The following is a 14,479-nucleotide window of genomic DNA, read 5'->3' on the forward strand; positions in this document are numbered from 1 at the left end:
ATCAATATCCACTTTAGAGCAGCAGAGGCTAACTGAGAAAAAATAAGTGACCGGAGTGCTACCAGACGAGAAAAAATGAATCTTTGAGACTTTTTTCCCTCTAAGCTTGCACCTACATCAGAAGTCCTGACCTCAATCCATTGATCGGTTGCAGTTAACATGACAAAAGGCCTGGCGGATATACCAGAGCTATACCTACCAGGGAACAATCAACCCTGATACACTAAATGTTTGACAGAGTGACTAGACTGCTGAATTAGTATTTGCTTTCTGAGGTCTGGCAGGCAACCTTTCCGTCCTGCAGTTTCCTAGATGCTTACAAAAGGGATTATATATAGACATGGTTTATAGAACTTCTCTTAAACTTTCTTAAAGAAGTTCCTCTTAGTATTTTAAGTTGAGACCAAGATAATAAAACTCCGCAGCCTTGTGTCATTCCAGTTATGCCTCCGACGGGGGAAAGGTGTATTTCCATTTTCAACTTAATAAGGACAAAGAGTTTCATTAAAGCGCTCCTGTGTTTCTTCATCTGTGAGGAAATAACACGAGGCACCAAACCTACCCGAAGCCTTGCTTAGGAGCGGGATTGACACAATTCATATTGGGGCTTGATTGCGGGAGAAACGGCAGCAAATCTCCGCTGCCCTGGGGTGTGCAGGTCGAGTCCAGCAAAGGGGAGCATTTTCATAATCCCATACACACCGAGAATGTGTCAGCACGTCACCGCGATAGTGATAATAGTCCTGGCGTGTGTTGCCCGTGGAAGGAAGGTGTGGCACTGAAGGCACATCCACGCGTTTTATGAGATGGACTTTTTATCCCGTAAGCGATCTTGCAGCCATAAGGAGTGGTAATAACTCACTAGGCACGGTTCTATCTAACTGCAAATCTCTTTTGCTCCTGCGGGACACTGGCTATCCCTGGATGACACGGAGTCTAATTGCACCTACCGTACCGCACGCCAAGCAGATTGCACTGATTTGCCCAGGGAAGGGGAGGAGGTCGTTTGAGGGTTTGAAGAGAAAAGTTGGTGTGATTTCCAACCTGCCGCTCCTGCACCGATGTGCAGCATCCCTGGGCGTTGCATGCAAGACGGGTGCTGGCCTGAGATGTGGTTAGGTCTCTCCAGGGCCACCTTCTTCTTTGGCTGTGGCTGCTGCACCCAACACCTCCAACACCTGTGGCAGGGACTGGTCACCACTGGCTGCCAACGTAACTCAGGTGGCAAGCTTCACCCTGTGGACCAGATCCCTAAATGAAAACCTCTGCATGGAATTATTCCTTTCTGCCACTTTTCCCACAATTTGTTGCATCCCGTGAAGTACAATCTTATACAAACCCACAGGTCTTTCTTTCCTCCCGTGGAAGAAGGCATGGCATGTTGTAAGGATATTTGGTTTATTGCAGTGGCAAGAAGATGGATCAGCCTTTTCTATTTCTATTTCTGATCGTATCAGGATTCCTACTTAGGGCCTTTAACCTAAGCATCCAAACTTCCTGTTATAAACCTAACTATAGTTCCACATTAATTAGCCTTAATTACATACTAATTACCTGACATCACTCCATAGCAGCTTGTGAGTCTTATGGACAGTGTTTTTCCAGGAAAAATATGAGGTAAAGAGTGTTTACTGAGCAGCCCAGTACCGAGCGCTGGAGCAGGATACCTGCTCACTTCTGTTGATGTTTAACATGCTCTGGTCCCAAAAAGGAGCTAAACCATTCTTACAAACACCATAAAAGTCTGTGATTTACTCTTACAGAGCACAGTCAAGGAACAGGACAGCCTGTCCCATGGTTGAAGCACCTGTTTTGGCCATGGGAAATACAAGCTCTGTTCCCAGCATTAATCCAGACCTCACTCAAGCCACCAAGGACCAGATTTCTTAAATCTGAGGTGCCTAATTACCTCTGAGTTCAATGAAAAACTAAGCAAGTCTCTTAAATACCATTTAAAAATCTGTCCTCAAGCTACTTGGTTGCTTCTCTGTCAAATGACAGTCATCACTTTCCTCAAATTCCCAAGGAGTCACATGAATAAATGTTATCAGTCGGCCCCCCACTCCAGTGATGGAGGGCATGAACAGCCCACAGAGGGACAGCTCATTTAAAAAGTGCACTGCATTTAAAAAGTGGTGAAAATCTTTAATTACCATTTTTACTAAATATTTGTACGCACAAACGGGCATGGCAGGCACATAGACACCAGGTGGTACATCAAATTGGCTTGTCCCATGCCCTGTCCAAGCATTTCTAGTGGCGTTTCAGCCATGGATCCTGAATTAACATGCACAAAATTCCGCTATTGTGGGCATCAGCATCAGCCCTTTGACCTTGGCACCTCCTTTCAACCTACGCAAATCTTATCTAGCCATGGAAAATAAAATAACGTATTGGCAGATATTCTGGTTTGACCCACATATGCAGGTTAGGATGATGCAAGTCAGACTGTTGCACAACCAGTGCCAAAACAGGACTCGTTGTTTGCTGCTAAGCTATATTTCTGCTGGTTTATCATCCCAGATTCTGAATTAGACTCACAACCGTGAACAGCGCGGTACCCATGACGCAAAACCTGTGGTTGTGCCCCACACAGGGGGATGCACAGACTGACAAGCCAGGTCTGGTAGCTGTCACCTCCCCAGTCAGGCTCTGAGCACCTTGGCACTGCCTCTACTAAAGATAAGAGGTCTCTGATATAACCAGTATCTTACCACGCTGTAAAACAAGGATCTATATTACAGTGCAAAGTATCTCCCTAAATGTATATTGTAGCACATCAATAAAATGGGCCAAAGTTCCACCTCATTTGGAGCTGTGTCTTTTCTTTATCTCTCTGCAATAAGTTAACCTCTTAAATATTACAACACGCTGCTCCTTATGTCTCTTAAATATTAAACAAGGGCTGCACAAAATAGATTCGAGAACGCACAGTAATCAATAGCAATGATCATGATGGCAGGAAAATGGAACTGTTTAAGGATTTGTAATCTAGTGAATAAACCTGGCGCTTTCATTCAGAGAAAACAATTCAGCCAAAATCCAGCTGAATCACATACTCTGTAACAACACATATTTCTCTCCTTCCTCCTGCTTGGCACAGCTAGCTTTTAAAAAGCAGTGAGTTGTCATCCAGGAAAAATACCCATCAAAGAAATCCCCAACTGCAAAATATTTCATGTAGTCAATAGGTAAGTCTGTGCTTCAGAAACGAACAGAGGGATGTCTTCCATAAACCCCTGACATATACGCGTTTCTCAAATCAGATGGGGGCTTCATTTTTTCAAAGCCCATTTTTATTATACTAGCAATTGCCCTACTCATATAACAACAGAGATGCATTAATGTAGTTTTTATGTATATAAAAAGAGGAGATACTTATGGTCTCAGCTGGTTCTGGCGCATATTTGCAAGTGAAATATAAGTTTAGATACAGACATTTCTGTAATATATATGTTTTATAAGGAAAAGAAAGACATTCAGGTTCAGTTCAGATTTTGAACACCCTTTTGAAATTATCTGTAAGAGAACAACGTATGTTGTGTGTGCATCTATTAATAATAGAGGGTCCATGACATCATTTTACTAATTACCCGGTTTTAGTGCACTCCATGTAATGGTATTTGTTTTACTTTTCTAAATGTAGTCACTCTTCTCTGAACAGTTCTTCTGGGTTTTACTCTCGTGGTGGTTAAAGAGAAGTTAAATGAAAGTGTGTCAATAAAGAGGTCATTACATTAATGCATATACTATTAACCTCCCAGCTAAGGAAGAAAGCAGCCGAGTGGCATTAGAGGGGCCTGGGATCCACCACATAGGTAAAATCCTCTTTTTAAAATAATTTTTTGCAAACACAGGTTGACGTTATTCAATTGGGTTGCACGTCTGCCTCCCCCCGGTGTTGCTGGGATAGCTGCTCCGCAGCTTCCTTTGCTTGGACACACAGAGAAACCCTTGTCTAGATCTGGTGGTGAGCAGACCAGAAGATCACGAAAGTGGGGTAAGCCTTTCATCCTGCATTTGTACCACCCTCAGGGTCCCGTGAGCTCTTGAGAAGACCCAAATCCCCCTCCAGAAAGGCCGATTTCCACGAAATAACAGACTACAATAATCTGCCACCTTTTCTGGACTGTGACTTACCAAAATGGTTTGCATGGTGATAATCAATTTTACTGTGATAACTATTATTTCTTCACTCATTTTGTAATTGTGAGCATGCTGATAAATGGACTGGACAACTACTTAATCTCACATTGGGGCCCATAAATATCCTTTGCTGGAGTGTTATTTGGCAGCTTTGGCAGCAATATTCTGTCACTGTCAACAGGTACCTCAAGCCCCTTGACAGTGTGTCAGAGAGCCCCAGCCGTGCTGGATGCTCACAGTGGAGCAAGACAAACCAGGGAATTCAACTGAGGCCTTGTAACTCCAGAGACCTCTTTGCACACGGAAAACCCAAGCACATCTCCATCGTAGGTTCATCAAAACCTCTGCGGGCTGCTTGCTGTCACCAAAGAGGATTACATGGAGCAGAGCTGGAAGGGTTTTGCCTTAGCAAGGGAGAAGGTGCACCTGCATGGGGCTGGCTCACAGCCTTGTTCAGCTGTCCTCTGGTGGAAAGGTTCATGCTGTAACTTCAGGAGCAGGAGACACCTGAGCAGTTACCATAAATTACCTTTAGTCAAGTGAAGGACAGGCACGTTACAGCTGTGATTCACTCCCTGAAGATGTCCAAGATAGGTCAGAGTCATGCCCCGAGGTCCTGTTTCCACTGAATAAAAAGGGTGTCCGAGGCAGCCAGCCGGGGGTGGGGAAATTTAGTTGAGGTAAGTCCCAGAAACAAGCCCTTTGAGCACTGTGATTAATGTTGACAATCCCAGCCCATTCCTCATTTTGAGATCGGTCCCTTAGCTGCTCAGGGCTGGGGACATGGTGTAAACCAGACCTCAACCTTGACTTGTGCAGATCCGCTGCAGTGATGGATCCTGAAGCTGTGCAGTCGAGGATCTCTGTCCTTACCACACAGTCATCGAAGATCTTCGGCTCTGGAGGGCCCAAGTGCATTCCCAGCATGACAGAAAAGGGCAGTGTTAAGAGGACGAGGACCCATCTCCAGCCAAGTACAAATCCTCAGCGGCTCCTGGCAGCCACCACCAACGCTTGCTCATCTGCCCTTGGAGGGTGACCACGTTTTATGCCTGGAGAAGACCATGCCCTCACCTGCTCTAGCTCCTTCTCTAATAAAAGCCCTATTTCGGTGCATGTAGTCCTGTAACGATTCTCCCTCTTGGGCAACTTGTTGAATTGGATCTAGCCCATATGTATAATTTTCCAGTCAAACCCTGTTTCTAATAATTTGGGGTAGCTGCTGTCACCTTTGTTAACAGACAGAAGATGCAGGAAGGTGGAGTTTATGTGCTTGTTCTTTGACCAGTATGAGCTTACCCCTTTTTATTGCTTTTTTCCAGAAAACTAAACAAATTGAAGAAGCCACCTCTTGGGTTATTGTTTGCTCCTCTGCTTTTACCTAGGACAGCAGGTTTGATTTTCCAGCATGTTACAAGTACCAAAATTAATTGCAATACCAGTTTGGGATTTTTTTTTGTTTTTCCTTTTACCATGACTCTTATTACTGTGAAGAAAGAAGAGTCAGAGCTTCTATTCTTCTTGCTGAAATAAGGAAATACTCACTTCATTGCCAGAGGTGCCTTGTAATGTCTTTTTAGGTGTGTTCAGTAAAAGTCTCCTTGGAACCTGTAAGTTAAGGAAGATGTACAAGCTGCCACTGTTAAGCTTTCTGGGAGAGGGGAAAGGAAATTGACAGAGACTTTGGTATTAAATGTTGTCTGTCGCTGTCTTATGGGAACTTGAAGCATATTCACTGTAAAATGTGGCTTGCTTTAGTACATTACTCCCACTGACACTGCCTTCCTTCCCTCCTGTTAATAAAAAAGTAGAAAATCCAGTAACCCTGTCGTAACCCAGTGTTTAATGACAGCTCAGGCACTGTTAATTTGACTGTTGGCCAATAAATATATAGATATATCAACCCCCCTGAATGCAGAGGAGGCCTGTCAAACTGCAGCCTCGCTGGCTAAACACCTGAAGGGGAAAAATGACTCGAAAGAACTTAATTCAAAAAATCCTTTAGGCCACACTGTTGCATCTTGCAAGCCAGTAAAGATGCAGACAGCTATGAAGAGAAAGACATCAATAAATAATCAGGAGTCTTAGACTTTTAAATGGGAATCTGAGCATTGCAACCCAAAGGTAAATTGAATCTTTTCCCCATCTTCCTAGCAGGTGCTCATGCCTGTGTAAGCTATAAAACTTTGCTCATTGTAAATGTAGCTTGCCCTTTCGACAGACATTTTTACATGGAAATGGAAAGTCTTAGCTTGAGACCGCTCAAAGGCATCTTTGCCTGCAGCAACTTCTGTTTTATATCTCGCAAAGGCTTTTTTTTTTTCTTCACCTTTTCTTTTCCTCTTTCGCTTTGCCGAGGGATATCTGAATCCTACTTAAACATTTTTCTGTGGTAAACAGCTTAAAAGAAGCAAGTTGTGCAACATGCAGCCAGCCGGTGGGAAGGACCCTTGCCACAACGGCATTAAAGGTGAGACCAGCCAGGGCAGTCAGTGATGAAATGGGCTTTATTTATCTTTGCTTTCCCCACCTGACAAACCTGCAGTGCACACTAAGTCTGCCCATAGATGCTTCTCTGAAAGAGGTTGTAAGCCTGTTTCATCAGTTAATTAGCATGTATAAACCACTCAGATGCACCATTAGACAGTGCCCAGGGTAGGTAGCACAGCCATGGCTGTAAAACAGGACAGACGTCCATTCTTACTCATCCTCTTCCTCCATGTTGGAAGAGCAAGGCTGCTTTGCCCTTGATTTGCCCACAACTGCAATATAATATATAATATTATACTGAAACCATGCTGGTTCAGTTGTCAATATTTGGAGGAGGTGCCTTTGTGAGCTCTGGTTGCTGTGCCGGGCTTGTGATGTGGAATTGGACCACGAGAGGCTGGGAAACAGGTCAGGATGCTCTCTCGTCCTAACCCCTCCAGTCCTGAAAAAGAGTCACCTGATGTATGTACGGGTCTCTTAAAGTTCCAGCTGAAGCTACAGCTATGAGGCAATGTGGGGCACCCCTCCTGCCCCACACACCAGTTACCTCAACTGAGTGTTGGCTCTGAAGCCTAATGATATATTTCTGAGGATGAGCTCACTGTTTTGCAGCAAAAAGTTTTTCTGCAGTGTGGGTAGGTCATAAACAAAGTACAAATTTCTCTCATGTTAAGGCCAATTTACAAGTCAAAATCTTGATCTTTCACAGTAAAAGGCCAAATACAACCTTTAAATAAGTGGCTTTCCCTGTGCTACAGTGAGAGCTTATAATCTATAATTAAATGCTGTTATTCCTCACATCTTTATTGCCAAGGAAATCTGCATTTATTCCTTGACCACAGGGGTCTGTCAGCTCCTGCTAACTCTTCCTCACCTTCTCATACAGTGAGAAAGAGGAACACCAGTTCAGAAATATTTCTGGAGGGCTGACCCAGCTTTCACCCACAGACTTGAGAGAAACCTGTCCTGTAAGATCAGTGAAGATGTTCTGCTCAAAGCCTTCACTTAAGGTTCAAACACAAATCTAAACAAGGGGTGACTTCAGTTTACTATTTCGACTTACTGAGCTAGATCCCACCCTGTTTGGACCAAAACCGAATCCATAATTTTCCCAAGGTCAGAGTGATCTGAATCCTCTTCTAACAGTGGATTTTTGAATTGTCCATGTGCTTTTTGTCTGCTTTCAGCATCTGACAAGTTCAGTATCCTTAATAAAGACCATTCTTGAAGGAGAGGACTGGGTAAGAAGGAAAGATGCCACCTCCTCTGCCCATCCCGGCATACTGAGCCCCGACAGCCCACACAACTCCTCTGGGAAACTCCTTGATGCAGACTGTTTCCTACAGTGCGAAAAAGGTATTGCAGAAAAACATGGAAGAAAAAATCCCTTGTGGGCTCCTACATGAAGTCACTACTACCAGACACCAGCTCTGAGCCACGAGCTGTTGAAGGCAGTGAAGGTAGGCTGAGTAGAGCAACACATTTACCCTCTATAATCTATAATAATATATATCCACATATATATTCTTACATCCTTTCCTATTGCGCTGTTGCTGACCACCGTTGGAGACAAGGTTTTGGACCAAGAGGGGCTTTTGTATGCAGTATGATGTTACCATGCTTGCACGTAGGTACCCACAGAAATTCAAAGATTCAAGCTTGATAGACCCTTTCCATATCTACTTTTGACATATCACCTCAATATAAGTTGCCTGAAGAGTTGGGCAGCAAACCACAAACCGAACCGTTACGTTTCTGCAGGCCTCCCCTTCCCATCCCTGACCTTGCCTTTCTTTGTAATGACCCACTTATTTTCCATACAGCCGTGGCTTGGGTCTCCACAGGCGTTAAGTCTCCAAGCGAGCAACAAGCAGCAGGAACAGATGAATGTTTAAAAAACAACCAACCTATTTTCATGCAAATGTCCTTAGCGATAACAAAGAAATGAAGAGCAATATCCAGTATATTGGAGGTATGAGCAGAACTGTTTCTAAAAGTAGACTGTTTTTCAAAGTTTTCCATTAGGTGTCCGCTCCTTAAATACTCTGTGCACGGAGCTTTTCCCCACCTGAGGAGGCAGCCTGATCCATATGCATGACGGATCTCTAGCAAGAGATGCAATCTGCAGATCTGCATCTCATTTGCACTCACTGTGGTCCGGTGAGCGCTGGCGAGGAGGCAGCGCTGGGCGAAAACACGCCGCAGCATGTTCATCAGCATCAAATGGAAAAAATACCTTTCAAATAAAGCAAGCCACGTTGAGAGACGGCAAAAAAAGGACACAACCGCCAAATGTGGCAGTTGATCATTTCCTCCATTAGCCAGTGAACCTTTGCAGAACTAAAGAGGTTTTTTTCCCCCATTTACTTTGAGACCATTCACCCTGGAAGCAGCTCCAAAAGCAGGTATATCCAGAGAGGTGAGCATGGCCTCAGCCATATCGGAGGAAAGACAAATCCCTGTGCAAGTGGATAAATATTTGCAGGCTGGCAACACTGCAGGCTGTTGAATTAGCTTTATAAGGTCCTGGTCCATGTGCACTGCCAAGCTCACTGTATCCCAAAAACTTTTGGGCATTAGAGTAATCCTCGTGGGGCTGAGTGGCTGGGGTCATGTTGGCAGAGACACATAGGTTCAGTCATTGGCATAGCAAGGGAAAAATCAGAATATTCCTTATTCTTTCAATCACTTTGGTCTCTTGAAGTGTCTTGGTTTCATGGACCTGAGGCACCCACCCTGTTGCCTGAAGTGCTGCACACAAATGCAGCGGTCAGGGGTGTCCACGGGTTGTTGTGAATCACCTCTGTCACTAACCGGTCTCTAACACATGCAACAGGTAAGTCCTTGGAATTGGAGGAACTTGAACCATGAACCACTGTACATGTTTTTGTGAAGTGATAACAACAAAATGGTCCTTCGATTCTGCATCAAAGTAGATATTTCTGGGGTTTTGACTAGAAGTTGCATTTACCACAAGTGTTTCACTGATGCATGGTATTTATTCGCATCATTGCAACCCTCAGCCTGAAGTCTCACCCTCTTCCCCAAGGACAGGACGGCTCTCGTTCCCCACATTGGCCTTGTTTTGAGAGGACATGGCTGCCCTCATATCCCTTCCATTTTTTCCATTTAAAAGATTGATTTGGGATTTTGACCATAACGTGGCTGAAGAGACTGAGGATTTGTCCTCGTTTGCACTCTTGGCACAGGTGGCTGAGAACACGGCACAGGGCAAAAAGAAACAGAGAGAAGGGACTTCTCCAGCCCAAAGAAATTTTCTTAATTGCATCCTGAAAGCATCCCGACAGGCTCCTATTTGTCTCCGCAGCAGGAAAACATCTACGTGAATGCAACCGGCATTTCTCAAAGGTGGTGTCTCCCGTAGGGAATTGCAGCCGGCCCGTGGGCCCCAGCAAATCTTAACTGCATCAAAGAGAAAGCCTAAAGAGCTCTCCACCTCCCCTTGAAACTCCTGCAGAGGCTCTGTTTCAGAGCAGAATCACCATCTGCGCATGCAGCTTCCCCAGTCTGCATTTTGCACAGCGAAAGGGCTGTTCCCAAGCGCTGGGCGCGAAACCCGAGGGGCTATGAGATCATTTTCAATGTAAATGTGACCTCATCGTGATTGCTCACATTAAGGATCACTGTACTTTGCAAGTCATTGTAATAAATTCACTTATCTGCCTGAGGAGGAGAGAGTCATACATCCTGACGAGCGGCCACAAATCTGGTCTTTGGCATCTGCCTTCCCAGAGTCCGGGAAAATCCTTCTACCCACTGCGTGTGCTCGGCCGTGGAACTCACGGTCATGAGATAATTTTAGACAGAGACTATTAGAAGTAACTAAGGAACTAAGTCCTGTGTATTAAAGCAATGCCCAGACGAGGCTATAAACCAAAACGTCAGAAACCACTTTTTAGAAGTAGCTATTCCTTGATTTACGATGGCAGGAATGTATCTCTTCTCAACTGGATCTTGATGGTGACTTCTCCCTTGCTGTGGGAAATCGGGTTATTCATGGGATTTCTGATGCTGCGTGAGCAGAGGACCCCCTTTCCTAGTTCAAGTTCATATCCCTGGGATACTGCTGACCTACCAAAGGTGACTATCTGATCTTAATTTCTGGCAACTGAATAATTCAAAAGCAATTTATCTGCATTTTCAGGAGTGTTCAGGGTAGTCACTCCACAATTATTTATAGCTCATACACTTCGGCATTGGGGCACACCCACTCCCCATTCCACTTACTCGATCGATGAGTCTCAAAATCTCAGAAGAATCATAAATTCCAGAGAAAAATAATCAAGAACTAGAGAAAAAAAAAATCAATGCAATCACTGTTTGTTATTTGCCATTCACTATTTTATCTAATTTTCCTCTTACAGGCATCGAGTCAGATTCCAGTTACAGTACTGTATTTTGGGGACTGGTTATGTACTGTGCAGAGGGAGCAGCTACTGGGCAATTCATAACTGACTGAGTGCAGGAAAATCTGTTTCCAGGCATTTCCAGGTGAAAATTTATCAGTGAAAGAGATTCCTACGAATCAGCATTAAGTAATGAACAAGAAAAAAGGGCAAATATATCAGACTTGCTGCGAATGAGAAGTAATTGCCAACACCAGCACCAGCCAAGTTTTAACCGGTTTTTAGCTAGTTTCTTGATCCAAACCTTGGAGAAAATAACAGGAGTCTTTCCTTTGATGCCTCCAACCCTGGATCAGGCTCTTTTTCCTGCAAAGTTTTTCTCTCCAGCACAAATTGGCATGCAGTGTATGTTCTCCACAAAGCGCTTAAAAGAGAAGGTAATTCAGCTGTTTTACTTTTCTGCCTAGTGGGAGCTCTGCTCAGCGCTCAGAAATGTATGCAAGTGTGTGACTAATGTACAGCAAAAAGACTCAGGATGGAGCCACTTTATTCATTGTTTGTTATTGTTCTTTGTTGCTCAGTGTTTTGTAAATCCCTCCGGTTATGGAGACGTTTTTATTAGAGAATACATTTTTGAAAATGGGGTTCCACAAAAATGAAATTTCAGAGGTGTGTGTCTCAGCATTGATTTTTCTATTTGTAATAACACACTATAGCATATCTTGTTTTATATCAAGAGGATAAAATGTCCCTAACACAGTGATCGCCATTCTGTGGTAATGGATAAAGCCTGTTTATGAGATGTCATTTATTCCACAATAGACAGTAAATAAAAGCCATTTCAAGCTTCGGTTAAATCAAAGCTTGTTCGGGATTTCAGCAGATTTGCAAATTACCTGTGGGACCATTTTCAGTTTCAGTTGTTTTCCCACATGCTATTGACTATCCATGTTTTACTATAAATACTACTTCTTGCTCACTCGCTTTCTGTCTCACGCCAAACCCTTGGATTGCAGAGTGATTTGTAAAGACAAGCAGATAAAGTAAATACACAGTACTGTATTAAAATTTCTTTCCCATCAACGTAACAGAAATAAAACCAGAAGTTTTGATGGCAGACTGAAAGCCACAGAAGGCGACCCTGCACACAGACTTCTAGAAAGTCCAGAGATCTTTGGCTTTGGAATTTACTGCTGTTACTGGACATACTCATAAGAAGGTGCTGGGACCACATGTCCCTTTGTTGCTCAGCTCTGTAAATGGAAGAGTTAACATCCGCATACAAAGGCCGAGGGGTCCCTGGCATCTGCATACAAAGGATGAAGGGTGCCTGGCCTTTGGACTCAGAAACTACCTCACTAGCCTGAAGTCACCACACTGAAAAACAGAGTTTAATCAGAATATCACACATATAATATTTTATAAACACTGAGACAGGGACAGAAAACGTTTTAATTGGGGTGTGTGTGTGTGTGTGCTCTGCTTTCTTAAGAAAAATGGTTTATCTGTGAACAGATGCAGCTTGGGCTCAACCAAAACTTTCTGGAAATACAGAGTCAAGGTAGTGCTCTCACCTGATTGGGAAGAGTCAAAATGGTTCACGCCACAGTGTTTGAAACAAAACGGATTCATCTGTTCTCCAGTAGGTTCACAGTGGGTATAAATGAGCATACAGAAGGACAGATGACTTGCAGCCCATTAGTTAGTGAATGGACCTTTTCATTTCAAATGCTGTCTCCACCAACACTTCATCCAAACCCTATCATTTCCAAGCCACTGAATATTCTGAAACATTCAGGATAGGTTTTATACTCCCATAAATTAATTCCTTGCTTTTCATATTTCAATCAAAAATCAGTTACTCACAAAAATATCTCCATGAATTACGTTGTTCCTTGAAGCTATTTCTTGTTAGTTATTCCTGCATTCATTTTACTGTTGCCTTTTAAAATTGTGGTGGCTGTCAGTAGGGCGACAAGTGACACTATTTTAGTCAACAACAGTTTTCAGGAGGCAAAAAGACTGAGTACAAGTAAGTACTACTTAAGTCTCATTCAGGACTTCAGCTAGACAGTGGCACTGATTTCAGCTCTGCCCACTTCCAGCTGCTGAGACTTGGAGGCAAATCTTTATCCTTAGAGGCCTCTGAGGTAATCCTTGGAGATGCCCACCCTTGAACAACGTTGAATTGTAATCCAAACAAGTTGGAATGACATACAGTGGGACAAACCTATTTTCACTTCTGTAACCACTAGAGAACATTGCCACAGGAAAGCAAGACAGATTCCCTTCTAGCTCACAACCTACCTAGAAAGAGTCACATAAAACAATTAATTCAAGTAACTCCATCTTGGAAAAAAACCTCAGACACGCCATTCCGTATGCAATAATGTGAATGCCATGTTGTGGTTGAGGAAAGCAAGAAAAAAGGGCTCTCATCCTCCCCGCAGGACACTGCATTGCAGGATGGGTAATTAGTCAGTTTTAATGCCTGTAAATTATTTGATATTTTTAATAGTGGCCTTGCCTTGTCCTAACAGTTGTCCTCTGTGTCTCGGGTGCCTTTAATCCAGAAACTCCAAAAGGGAAGAATGAATTGATCACCACAAAAAACATTGACAAGGTCTTTAGGCTACTTAGAACCATATTTCAAAGCATTTTCCCAATTTCTGGATTTGAAGAAACATGGTGTTTTGTCCTTTAACTGGACTTTGACCAAAATTCATGAGGAACAGGCAGGAAAATTGATTTCGAAGGTCTTCCTTTGACAATACTCGGGTAGAGTCTTTGAAATCCTCATGATGATACACGCTTATATTACAGACTCTGAAATACAACAGTAAACTGGTAGGGAACCAGGCAGGTTTCCAATGGAAAACCTTCTGGTGTTTCAGTGGAATTTCACTGAAAATGAACTTGTTTTCTAAGAAATCAGGGATTTTTTTAATTGTTGCCGGGAAATTTCCAGACCCCTGCTGATGGTGGATAGCTTTGAGCAGAATCCTTCTGATAGTCCCCAAACCAGTGGTTTTTGAAAGGTTTCAAATGTTCAGCAGAATCCTAATTTTCATTCTGTTTCCAAACAAACCCACTTTGAAATGCCATAACATCCCAGGTGATGGAAAGAGCAAGGCTCACACAGCTCCACTAGTCAATGTCCTTTGAAACATCTTTCTATGTGTGCAACCATTAATGCACAAGTGGTTTCCGTGGGACCACTGATGTTCCCAAAATTATATCGCTTACCTGTTTCGCTGGAGCAGGACCCAGGCCAGGGTCTCTCTGCCTCAAAGGAGTCGTGTGTTTCTAGTTGACAATTGCCAGATATTCATGGAAATGTTTGCAGTTTCCCCCAGATTTTGATAGTCCAGTTGGAGCAAATTTCGGTGCTCTACCTAGATGTTGGACCAAGAACAGTTTTTTGACCATTCGTCTCCCTTTTCCTAATGTTTTAAAGATGTCAGTTGTCCAGTCAG

The sequence above is a fragment of the Leptosomus discolor genome, chromosome Z (genome assembly GCF_034619465.1).
Source record: "Leptosomus discolor isolate bLepDis1 chromosome Z, bLepDis1.hap2, whole genome shotgun sequence".
Lineage (NCBI taxonomy): Eukaryota > Metazoa > Chordata > Aves > Leptosomiformes > Leptosomidae > Leptosomus > Leptosomus discolor.